The following is a 5,576-nucleotide window of genomic DNA, read 5'->3' as shown; positions in this document are numbered from 1 at the left end:
TAGGGTTGTCATTTTGCCTTCATTACATATATAAAGTTGTAGGTTGAACTATGCATTGTGTTTCTCAAACTATACAAATTTAGTTCATGGTTAGTCAAATGTGTTTTTATGCTCATTTTAGGTTATTTCAAAGGAATGGTTGTCCTAATTTTATGTTGTTGTAGGGTTGCAATATGATTTTATTGTATATATGAAGTTACAAGTTTTGTTAGAATGTGTCCAATGTCTCCCCTTGGGATTTGTGACATGGTTTAACATCCTCCTATGAAATCATTAACTAGGGTGTTAGTGATTTCCTAAATAGGTGCATCTTTCGGGCTAAAGGACCATCTCAACTCCCTTCAAGTGGTATCAGAGCAGGGTTATGTGTTTGAATCCTCTTCGATATCATTGAGGGGAAGATTATTGGAATGTGTTCAACATCTCACCTCGACATTTGTGACATGGTTTAATAGTCTTCTATGAGATCCTTAACTGAGGTTGTAGTAGTTTTCTAAATAGGTTCATCTCTTGAAAAAAATGGCCAAATCAACTCCCTTCAAGTTTAACTACACATTGTGTTTTTCAACTTTTATAAGTTTAGTTCATGGTTCATATGATGTGTTTTTATGCACATTTGATGTTATCTCAAAGGATTGATTGGATTTCACAACCTCTCTTTCAAGGTAACAAAGGTATGTGCACCCCAAAATAGTGCATGCTTCATTTTATGTTCTTGTAATGTTATGATAAGATTTCACTATATATATGAAGTTCTAGTTCAAGTTGCATAAGTTTAGTTCATGTTTCATAAAATATGTTTCAAATTTATGCCTCTCCTAGTTTACTCAAATACTGATTCAATATATTTTCAACAAGATTTAAACGTGTTATTGATTTCAAGTTGGTGACAACAATGGAATGGTATAATTGGTCATTTGGGGTTATCCCTAAGATATTAGTGGATTTCACAACCATTCTCTTCACATAATATATATATATATATATATATATATATATATATATATATATGATCATCCCAAACAATTTTTCTTCTAAGTTTTGTGTTGTTTAATGCTTCTGTACAAATAATTATATTTTATTTTGAAAGTTAGAAATTGACTTTATGTGTAAAGTTCCTAGTTGAACTACATATGTTGGCATTGCACACTCAAATGAGAATTGAAGGTGATTGAAGGTGTTGTCATTGATGGAAACTTACCGACAACCTTGTGGATATCTTCCGGCACCAGCACCGACAGGCACTTCATCGGCAACAACAATAATGTTTACCGACATCTCAGCCAACAGGATTTTGATTATTGTATTTTGTATTTAATTGTAATATCTTTTGTAAGCCAACATGACATATTGTAATAAGACTCATATATAAGCATGAGATCTTGTAGATCATTTTGATATACATGATAGAGGATAGATATGATGGATATGTAGAGCGAATATTAAGGCAGATTTTGTAGAAGGGTTTATGGTTATTGCATGAGCTTACACTGGTACTGAATTTGGCATAGCAAATGCTGTTTTGTAGTAGTACATTATATTGGATTCTCATAATCCATTTTGTAAGTCAGTGAGACTTCCTTTTTGTATTTGAGCAGTGACCTCTAGGCAGTTGGCATTCCTACATGTGCAGGCCTCTCTTGTAAGTAATATCCATTCATTAGCGAGTGAGTGAATATTGTGGGTCACAAATCCCATCGAGGTTTTTCCCACACTGGGTTTCCTCGTTAAACATATTGTGTTATGGTGTGCTTTCTATGTTGTCTTTACTATTTATATTTACTACATTAATTCTTGTTTACCGGTACATTGTTTTGGAATGCAAAATACTTAATAAGGTCAGAAATTTTGTTAACCGGTTAGATACTGATTCACCCCCACTCTTAGTATATTTGGGACTATCATCAATCCTAACAACATATTCAATTGTTCAACCTACACATGTCTAATTCATGGTTCATAGATGTGTTTTTTTTTCTCATTTTAGGTTATCTCAAACAAATGATTGGATTTCACAACTTTTCTCTTTATGTAACAAAGGTATGTGAATTTCAACAAAAGTGTAATCCTAATTTTATGTTGTTGTAGAGTTGTGATTTTTCTTCCATTATATGTATGAAGTTGCGAGTTCAACTAAACATTGTGTTGTTCAAATTGCACCAATTTAGTTCGTGGTTTGTAAAATGTGTTTTGGGGTATATCTAATGCTATCTTAAAGGAAGGATTATATCTCACAACCTTTATCTTCAAGTAACAGAGGTATGTGCACTCCAATTAAAGTGTATTCCTCATTTTATGTATTTGTAGGTTGTGATAAGAATTCAAACTAATTATGAAGTTGCACGTTGAACTACACATTATGTTGTTCAAATTGCACAAGTTCAGTTCATGGTTTGTAAGATATGTTTCAAATTTGTGCCTCTCCCAATTAACTCAATAGATTTAAACAACATGCTATTGATTTGAGGTTTGTGACAACAATGAAACGACAATTGGTTATTCAGTTAACATTACATTATGTGTTGTCATTGATGTCAAATCCTATGGTCTAGATTAAGTTTGGATGTGATATGTTGAGTAGAAGTGTTTGATTAAGGCATGTTGTGCATTTAGAGGTAAATTCCTTATTTTACCAGATGATTTTGGTGTTTCGGAAAATGTTATTCAGTGCTATATTTAGGTCCAAACTGGTCCAGAGCTCGAGGTTTTGAACCAGATATTGAAGTTGTGTAACATAGCGTGCAGATGTGTATTTGGGTCCAACTTTGGTAATGTATGTAACATGATGATATGTTTGATGAGGAACAATGTAATATGGTCTACTTCTCATTCCCTCCCACCACCGGAATGATTAGTGGAGACCTATTTTAGATCTTTGTCCTAACCGACATAGAAAATCATGTTTCTTGGAGACAATATATGTAGGGGTATGGTTTGATGAGATTACATGTGGCTTTTTGTGTTGAAGACATGCAATATTGAAGGAATCCAGTCATTGTGTGGAGATAGTGTTGCGGATTATTACTAGAAGTAGTTCAGGAAGTTCAGACTGTGTTTTTGTAGTGGATTCTCTTTATCTTTATTGCTTCTCTAGCAGGGAGCCTTTCAGGACAGTGAGCCCACTTGCAATGAGCCATTCTTTGTAAAAAATCACCTTAATTGGTGTTTATATATTGAAAATTAGCATTCTCCGTGGTTTTTCCCTTGGGTTTCTGGTGTTTCTTGTGTCTAGTTTGTTTCGTGTGTGTGCTTTCATATTTTGTTAATTCTGTTTATTATTGTGAAACTATGAATTAAGGTTAAAAGAAAATTTTATTGTCAACTGATTCACCCCCCTCTCTAAGTTGTCTGGATATTCAACAATTGGTCTAGATCTTTGGTTCCTTGATATAGAGCTTAACTGCTTAAGGTAGATCTTGGTCTGATGGCACACAAATTATCCATTCCTATCTTTGAAGGATCAGATTATAGCTTCTGGGAAGTGAAGATGAGAGGTTATTTGGTTTCTCTAGATTACAACACTTGGAAGGTTGTGGATACTAAGTATGTTCTACCAACGAATGGTCTTAACACCCCGAATGAGATTCAAGCCTATGAAGAAAATGAAAAAGCAAGGTATGTTATTTTTAGTGCATTATCAAAAACTAAATTGATTAAGGTTATCTCTTTGAATACTGCTTATGAGGTTTGGTAGAAGCTAAAAGACATTTATGAAGGAAATGAGAGAATCAAGTTGACAAAGAGGTTAACGGCTAAGAGAAGATACAAAAACCTGAAAATGGAAGGAGAAGACATTGTAAGCTATTTTGAGAACGTTGACACTGCAATGAATGGAATTTGAAAACTCGGAGGTACCTTGAGTGATGAAGATGTGATTGAAAAAATCCTAATGACATTACCAGTAAGCTCCAATGATAAGATCTTTGTGATTGAAGAAACTTATGATCCAAAGAAGTTCACTAGATAGCAGCTTTTCGGTACCCTGACTGCATTCGAAGTAAGAAAGTCTGGAAAGGACAAAGACAAGTCAAATATCTCATTCAAGGCATCTGAAGACAATCTATATGATGAAGAAAGCCTAGATGAGGTGGAAGCAAACTTTGTAAGAAAATTGAAGAAAGGCATCAACAAGTACAAAGGTATGTTGCCCTTTAAATGTTTTAGATGTGGAAAGATTGGTCATATTGCAACTAGATGTTCAGAAAAGGGAGCTAGACAAAAGTTTAAGGAAAACAAGGGAAATTCAATAAGAAAGCTTATTATGTTAAAGATGATTCTGGCATCTCAGATCATGAATTAGACTATGAGGATGATGATTGCTTGTTTATGGTAGAAAAGGATGTTCCTAAGTTTGATATCTCTAATAGTGTTGCTAATGCATTTCATGTTAGAAGAGATAAGAGTGAATGGTTGATTGACAGTGGATGTTCAAATCATATGACCGATGATAAAAATAAGTTCATAAAACTTGAAAAATATGATGGAGGTTTAGTTAGGTTTGGAGATGATCAGATAGCACAAATTGTTGGTATTGGGTCAACTACTTTTAATGGAAAACATAACACTGACAATGTTTATTATGTGAAGGGTTTGCATCATAATCTCTTAAGTGTTGGATAGATGTGCGAAAATGGATAAAATGTTGTTTTTCAGGACAATGGATGTGAAATCCGGAAGGAGTCTGGAATGGTCATTGCGACTGGAAGGACAAATGGAAATATGTACCAATTGGAAGGAGCTACAAAACATTTCCTGATATCACAACTCAATGATAACTGGCTATGGCATCAGAGGATATGTCATATCAATTTTGACAACTTGGTGCAGATTAGTTCAAGGAGTGCAGTAAGAGATTTGCTCGGATTGACTAAACTGGAGAACAACATCTGTAGGGAATATCAACTTGAAAAGCAGACTAGAAGCACATTCAGAGGAAAGGAGTACTTGTCCACCGAATTACTGGATTTGGTTCACAAAGATCGTTGTGGTCCGACTTGGACAAGGAGCCTGGAAGGTGAGAGGTATTTCATGTTACTGATAGATGATTATTCTAGAATGACTTGGGTTGCATTTCCGAGAGAAATCTGGAGCATTAGAGAAGTTCAAGATATTCAAGGCAAAATTAGAGAATGAGGTTGAAAAGAAAATCAAGTGTTGAAGGTTTGATAAAGGAGGATAATTTATCTTGAATGAGTTCAATGACTTCTATGAGTAACATGGCATCAAAAGACAGTTATCTGCCCCCCGGACACTACAATAGAATGGTGTAGTTGAAAGACTGAAATATACAAGAGGCAACTAGAACCATGATAAAAGGAGCAGAGTTACGAGAAGTTTACTGCAAAGAAGCAATTCACACAACAACATACACTCTTAACAAAATTTTGTATCGGAGGAAGTATGGTAAGACATCTTATGAACTTTGGTTGACAAAACTCCGACATTGAAATATTTCAAAGTATTTGGAAGCAAGTGCTATATCCAGAGAGATGAGGATAATCTTGGAATTTTTGACAGTAGAGCAAATGAAGGCATATTCTTGGGTTATTCAACAAAGAGAAAAACATATAGATGTT

Source organism: Cryptomeria japonica, chromosome 8 (genome assembly GCF_030272615.1).
Source record: "Cryptomeria japonica chromosome 8, Sugi_1.0, whole genome shotgun sequence".
Lineage (NCBI taxonomy): Eukaryota > Viridiplantae > Streptophyta > Pinopsida > Cupressales > Cupressaceae > Cryptomeria > Cryptomeria japonica.
Note: the sequence above shows the minus strand (reverse complement) of the source record.